Source organism: Sylvia atricapilla, chromosome 9, assembly GCF_009819655.1.
Source record: "Sylvia atricapilla isolate bSylAtr1 chromosome 9, bSylAtr1.pri, whole genome shotgun sequence".
Lineage (NCBI taxonomy): Eukaryota > Metazoa > Chordata > Aves > Passeriformes > Sylviidae > Sylvia > Sylvia atricapilla.
In genome coordinates, this window is record NC_089148.1 from 20,145,331 (window position 1) to 20,152,994 (window position 7,664).

Below are 7,664 nucleotides of genomic sequence, written 5' to 3' on the forward strand. Positions count from 1 at the left end.
GTATCTGTGTGGTAGCAGGTCTGTCTTCTACAGGGAAGTGTGAAGATAATGAACAGCAGTGGGAAATGAACACGATGGTCGGTGTCAAAACAGTTTTCATATTCTGGATTAGGAGAGACATTCTTGTGTTGATTTGATGAACAAAGCTTTTTTCTTTGTTGTTGCTAGAGAACGTTTTCCAAGTCTCCCTCTTTAATTTTTGTGAGCTGGGTAAGTATCAAATTTAGACTGGAATTGTACTGGGAGAAGCAAGTTGGCAATGATTCTCTCCCCAGCTTGGATTGTGTGGCTAAGATGCCATAAATAATACTGCCCATGGTTAATCATGAATGTATTTCAAGAATTGCCTGTGATATTAGCTCAAACATCTCACTTTTCTTGAAATGCAAGATGATTCCTAATGGCTTTTTCTGCAGGCCTGGGTTTGACTCCATGTTCTTAAAATAAGGGAAAAAGCTCAGACGTGCAAGTAGTGTTACATATTCAAGTGCTAGCTTTTTATTTTTCAAAATAAGAACTTTCCTAGTAAGTTCTACAAAACTGTGGCCCCTTCTTTTTGGACATGAAATGAAATAACTAATAAAAAATGATGCTGCTTATCTATTTTGAGGAGGTAGCGATAGTAAAATAAAGCAGGCAGTGATTTTTACAACTCTTTTTTTCATGCTCCTACAGATTTGTGTATTGCTTTCATGGCACCTTATTGTCACACTAATAATTTAATTTTTTACATCATAGATTTTCATCCTGTTAACATACTTCTTTGGTTATGTGGCTTTTTCACCTTCAAGAATGTAATCTGAAGCAGTTCACATCATTTTGTGGATTGTTTCTAGGAAGGATTTTTCAGAACTCTTGAGTATTGCTGGAGATCAGGCATTATTAACCAAGCTCTCACACTTTATTTGGCCTTGTTGGGTGGACAAGTCCATCAAATGTGCAAGCGTAGTAGTACAGTTCCCAAAGGGATTGCAGAGACTGCTGTGTAGCTCCAGCATGATAGCAAGTAATGTAGTCTGTGGCAAGGGAGGGGGAATAGTAGTTGATAGGAAGAAGTAAGCAGTGATACTATGGTTCTACATGTTTGCAGGATACAGCAATGTTTCAGGAATTCCTGTGTCTGGAGAAGTCTCCATCCTGACATTACATGAAGAGTTTTTCCCAGTGCTCCATTGCTAGGACATGTAGGTAATGCAGGGGGCAGTAGCAACCCACTCCGGGGCTGGACTGGCATCTGAAAGGGTTCAGGCATTATCTCAGTTAGTGTGTTTATTAAAGGAACCATTACATCTTTGTCTTGTTGCTTCTTTACGTTACTCCACTTCTGTGAATACCCATTCCCTCTTTGTTTGACTTCTAATAACCTATAATCTGTTATTTTGTACAAATGTGTGCTCTGCTTCATAGGAGCCAGCTGAAAGATTTTTGGGTCGTATAGATATACCAGTCATACGCATTTAACATTTGGAGATGTGGAGAAGAGAGGATGAAAATGAGTCTACCTGCAGAGAAAGGGGAGAGGAATAATTGCTCCAAGTAGCAGGAGAGATCTGAGAGATCGTTGTTACTACTTAGCCCAGCAAGGCTCTTGGGAAGTGTTTCTTGGGAAGTATAACTTGCTCGTAGGCAGTTCTGGCAGCGTGGTGCTTAACACAGGGAGGTATCAGTCTCTAGTGCTCATGGGCCTGCTGTTAAACATGAACATTTATTGCTTGCTATTGCTTTCTTCCTCTTATAAAAATGCTATCTCTGTATATACTACTACTATTTATAAGTGTTTCTTATAATACACTGAATAAAAGTAATTTCTTTTTGCCTCCCTCATACTTGCATATCTGTCTATTGCAGAACCAGTATTCTTGTCAAAAGATGTTGTAAAGCAAGTATTAGAAAAGTGTGGAGCGATGAAAACTGTAACAGGAGGTATGTAGAAAAGCCAGGCAGTGCAATCTCCTTGGCAGTGCAACCTGAAAATCTCTCAAGTCAGGGTTCAGGCTTCTTAGTGTATGGATGGCAAGAGGAAAAAGGAATGTAGCTCATTACTTTTCACTGCAAACGCAGCAAACCTGCAAGTAGAGAGTGAATTGATTGATCATTTGAAATTGGCCTTGTTCAGTAGCAAAAATGCACAAAATTGTAATGAAACAGTTGAGTAGGGTTTCTTCGTCAAGGTGTTCATTATAGCTAAAGGTGTTCATCATTATTGGGGAGGTCCCTCTGACCTCTATGCTTTGGCCCTCTGATCTAACCATTGTTTTGGCTTTTGCTGGACCTTATGCTGAGCTGATTCTATGCAAAAGCCTGGCAAAACATAGTGTACTAGTTTTCTGCTGGTTTAACAAGCTGAAAATAATCTGGTACAGTCTGGTGAGTACCAAAAGCCAGCAGAACAGGACAAAGATCAGTACCTCCCCTTATGGTAACTGCTTAGGGTACAACTTTGTATTTGCTTGCAGCATAATTATCCTTGACTGCCTCTTTGGTTTTGCTTGTTTTTTTAAATCACAGTACGTTATTACAACCAAATGAGCATGACTTCTTTACATGGATTATAAACCATATATATAGCACCATATATATAGCTACATATATGCACATACAGATATTGAATGCTGATCTGGTATTCAACCGGCTTAGGACACGTAAATATACTAAACATGTTTATCTAAAGTAAAATATTAAGAAGTGGAAAGTATAAGGATAGATTTAAAAAAAAACAAGAGTTTGTAAAGAGCATGTCTTCAACTCTTATCAGATAACAGATATGCTCAGTTACTGTGGCTGCAATGGTTGCCTGAAAATTTAGGAACAGAAGGGAAAATAATCCCACTTCCATGATGTGTAACCCATGACTACTGGTGAATATGTGGGCTCATTAATCCCTAACACTCAATTTTCCTCTGGTTGCTTGTGTTTTATCTAAATTAGTGCTCTATTATGGAGCAATGATAGCAGATTCTGTGCTCTGTAGAAAGTTTTCTGCTACTTAAGGATGATTCTGGTTCTCCAGCAGCAGTTGCTGAATTATATTTCAGTGTGTGCTAAGGCAACCTGAAGTTGGCATTGCATTTTATGAGGTGGGCAAAGTGGCTGTGTCAGAGCAACAGAGTATAGTGTAGTGAGGGTGGAAAACTGAAGAGGGGAGAAAGCTGGACTAGGTCCTGCTCTAGCCTGTTATAGAGCAAGTAATACTCACTGCTGAATCAGTTCCTTAATCTGGCTGATGAGAGCTACTGCTAGTTTTTCCTTCAAAGCAGTCTGTCTCACTAAAGAAAACTGCTGAAGTAACTTGAGGGGTGTGCAGGATTCTGTAAGGTGCTGAGTTTTTGAGTAACTCCTTAGTGAGTGTATTTGACTCCCATCCAAAGCCAGTAGAAGTTCAGGGTATTTCATACCATTCCAAATAACTCTTTCAAGTTACTCAGCTTGTTCTTCAAGATGTCTTGGTAAAAGGATCTTGTAAAACGAAGTTTTGTTTTCTTTCTCTTCTTATAAATTATGACATGAGAATGAAAAGGAAATAGGTAAGTTTTCAGGTATAAAAATAGCTAGAAACAAGCAACAATGTCAAAGGCAAGTACACATGAATCTTATTTGATTTAAATCTGTTTTTATGCCAAGTGTGTGTGGGTTTGCTGCTTGAGAAATAAATCCACTAAACAGTCAGAGCTGATAATGTATTCTTTCCTGCATTGCTTCAGAGAAAACTGATAGGTACAAAATTTTAAATTTACAGAGTCTTGCTTTCAGCTATAGCTGCCTGTTTTGCTGGATTTAATAATGCTGGCACCTTATAAAGACAGGTTGATTTTCATTGCCATCGATTTACACAGATCCACCAAGATATAAACAGAGCCTTATATTCCATAGCAGAGGAAACTGAATTTCTGCATAACGTTTCAGGTTGCAGTAGGCCACCATACATAGTTACATTATTTATTATCTTAAAATGGAGGCTTTTAATAAGTTAAGCTCACAAATAAAGATTAATAGTCAATAGAGTAGTGCTTCTGATACCTTGATGAAAAGTGGTGCATGTTTTATGCTGCCCTGCACTTAGTTCTTAATATATCAAAGATGTTTGTACTGGAAATGCACAACTGTCAGAGAGAAACTGAAGCCGTGAGCAGATGAGGAAGTGGAATACGCATACAAGCTGAATGTTCTTAAGGTAGCAGTGAAGTAGCAAATAGTGCCTGACAACTTGTCTTTTAAGACCTCAGGCCTAATCAGTTCAGATCTGTCATTTGCTTCCTTAGAGTATTGCTCCAGGACACAGCAGACTCAAAACAGAAGTGGAGCAGAGTACAAGTTGAGGTTTGGGATTTTTTTTTCCTCAAAAAAGCTGCTGTTTTCTTCTGGTTTGGGTTGGTTTGGGTTTTTTTACAGAAAATAACAAAGCTGTGTTGCAGAAGTCTGCTATGGTTAATAAGGCTCCATTAAGTTGCAAAATCCCTCTTGCATTTTTCAGAAGTTTCTGTCTTTAACTGTGTGCTATTTGATTTGAACTGCCTTTTCTCATTAACAGCCCACCCATAAATGAGTTTTAATCATCGTAGTAATTCCATAGGGCAAAGGATCCCCTAAAGCTTCTAGATGACAGAAGATTATCTCCCGTGTGTCTAGGTAAACATTCCTGTGGCTTCTGTATTGAGGTCAGGGAGATACTAAATCACTGTGCTTGCTGTCTCTCCCTTAGGGTCCAGCTGATGACAAAATTACAACCTGGTATGTAAGAGAATTCAGGCTTGTGCTGGCATGAGAGAAGGAGCTGGGAAGGGCACAGCAAGGGCTGATTATTTCAGTGGCTGTGCCACTTTTGTTTATCCGTAGATAGAAATACATAGTGACCTACATAGTGGCCATATCCAACTATAAAGCATGGAGTAAAGGAACATCCAGATTGGGAGGCAAACTCAGTAATTCTAGAGGCTGTCCCTGCTCTATGTTGAAATAATTGAGCTGGCAAAGGGTACTAGAAAAATACTATTTGGAAGGGGAAGCTTTGGTTTTAAGTCTGAGTCTCCCCTTACCAGCATTTTTTCTCACATCCTTAGCAGTTGTTTAGCTACCAGCTGTACTTTGCCATCTTCATAGAGTTAAGTCAGTGGCTCCTTTGGCAGTTATTTAAGTCCATATGTCAGTGGGGAGGGAATAGCATTTTACCTGAACTTTTTCTCGGCCGAAGTAATACGCTAGAAAATCAGAGAGCTTTTTAGTGTAAGCTGAATATACTGATACTGAATGAGATTGCTGGTGAAGCATGGAAAATTCATCCTTTGCAACTGGGGACCTGACATATTTATCAAATTGTGTCTTTGCCTTCCCCTCCCAAAATGATAATGTATCCTGAGAACATCTCCAGGTGAGGGAGAACATACATGCTGAGGAACACTAACAAAAGAACTCCAGTCATTTCCGAACAGTTACACAAATGCAACAGTTATGTGTGTATGATAATTAAAAATACAAAAATTGAGCTACTAGCTAAATGTTCAGAAATGATCAGGTATTTCCCAGGGAGCTGAAGTGAGCATTTGTAAAGCTTTACAGTGTTTTGGTTTTTTAGTGGGTAGGGAGGGTTTTTTTGTTTGGTTTTTTTGTTGTTGTTGTTATTGTTGTGGTTTTGTTTGGGTTGTGGTTTTTTTTTTTTTTTTTTTCTTTTTTTAAATCTCCTGTTGAGATGCCAGTTTATTTCAGCTTTGAAATGCTCCAAGAGCTTGTCTAAGACATTTCTACTGCACTCTGGTACTTTCCACGGCCTCAGGCAATTGTACCCTCCGTGTCCCCCTGACGGCGCTATTGCCTGGCTGGCTGGCAGCCGTGGCAGGGCTTCGGCTACCGGCATCTGCTTTGCAAAGACCGTTTGAAAAAATTTAAATGAATTAAATACGAAATAACAAGTTAAGCTCCTTGAGGTCTGACTGTAAACAAACCCTTGAGTTCCAGTCTCTGCAGTATGGAGCAGTACACTAGAAACCAGGAATGGAAAGTTTGTGTGGGGGCAGCAGTACCAGTTTGTCCTCATTGTGTGCAAAGCAAATGCACTACCCAAATCGCAAAACACTAAGGAATTCCTTATTTTAATGTATGGGTTTGAATGCAGAATTTGCATTTTCAGTTTACTTTTTGCTGTCAAGGTGTCTGCCCAGTTTTGATGCTAATCAGCCCAGGGTGAGAAATAAGCTGGGTTATTAAGATGGATGTTACCAGTACAAAAGATGTATTAAATGGAAAACATCTTGGGAAGTGAGAAGTCCTTTTCCATTGAAAAACAGCTTAATTCTGGAGGGAATATAAATTCTGTTCATGTTGTTCCCATTTTTAATCCATAGTGACCTAGAATAGTTACCTGGAAGTATGCTCTGCTCACCTCATTGCCCTTTTGCTAGTATGTCTGTCCACATGGGGCACTAAAGTTACTTCATTGCTTAGGCTGTGTCACTAAGTTGAAATGTACTCTCCTTCCCAGTCCTCAAATAATTTTTTTTGTTAACCTTTTCTGCTGGTTTATGAGAAGATATCTTCTTTTCTTCAGGTATCTTGAGTGGCTCTGCTGGAAAGTGTTTTTTCTTTTGAATAAGTTGAAAAATAAAACACTTATTATTTTGAATCTGTAGATAAGTTCTGAGTAACTTTCTAAGGTATCATGTATTGTCTTCTGGCTTTATTCTATGAACGTGCAATATAACATAAGCTACATGATCAAATGTAATTGAAGAAATGGTTTCATTATCTAGAATGAATGAGATTTAAAAATCAAATGCATAGCTTGCTGGTGACAAATTTTTAAGTGTCTAATAGTGTTTTTTCATGACAGTCTGGCAAATCTGATTGGCTCTATTGGGTTATGTCAGCAAACAAATAGACAGTGGGTTAGTTGGGGTGTTCCTCTGCTGTTTTGCATATTTGCAATGAATCCCAATTGACATCTTTTGCTTAATTTCTGTGTTTCGAGAAATCTATTTAATGCATTGCTACCAGCTAAGGTGCTTTCCTAACTGACTCCTCACTGTCTGATTTTCTCCTGGGTTATACCATGATGTCTGTCTCCATGGGCTGCTTTGTTCAGTCCTTTCACTCTGGGTGCGTTTTCCCTCTTGAGTTTGCAGCCACTGTGCAGTTGTCCTCAAGTTAAATCTCTCTGCATGCATATTTGAGGCTCTAAGGCAGCCTTTTGTGGGTCTTTGCTTCAGCTGGGTGTTTCTGTTCCATGGAAAGGATGTGTAACTGCTCACTTCCTGAAGAGGGTGACTGTTCTCATGTGCAAGCTTCAGTGAAATTGTTGGCCAGCTGCTCCCAGAAACGTTTCACTGTGATCATGCCACCAGGCATCCCAGACTAGTCACTAGAGGTCAACATCACCTTCTCTGCTGGAAGACCAACTACCACACGCAGGAAAGGATGGTTATAGGATGGTTCCTTGCTTGTAGGAAAACAAACACAAAAATGCTTTGGATGTTCATGATGGCATATTCCTGATCCTGCCACTCTGCAAGGTTAGGAGGATAGAAGATGAATGGCAGGAGTTAGTAATTTCTAAAAAAGTGTGAGCTTTTTAAAGGTACCAGGAGCAAAAAAATAATAAATCTGAAGGCCTTTTTCTTTCTGCACCTGAGGCAGCTTTTGGTGAGTGCCTTGGGAACAGTGGCAAAGCCAAGAGG

The 7,664-nt window shown here is 39.3% G+C and overlaps 1 long non-coding RNA gene across 1 annotated transcript; it reads left to right on the forward strand.

Annotated features, from left to right (window-relative positions):
* The first annotated feature begins 141 nt into the window (after positions 1 to 141).
* LOC136365231 (uncharacterized) lies at positions 142 to 1,824 on the forward strand. Its single transcript, XR_010744305.1, has 2 exons — positions 142 to 210; positions 1,408 to 1,824. It is a non-coding gene; the product is annotated as an uncharacterized lncRNA (long non-coding RNA).
* Positions 1,825 to 7,664: the final 5,840 nt, after the last annotated feature.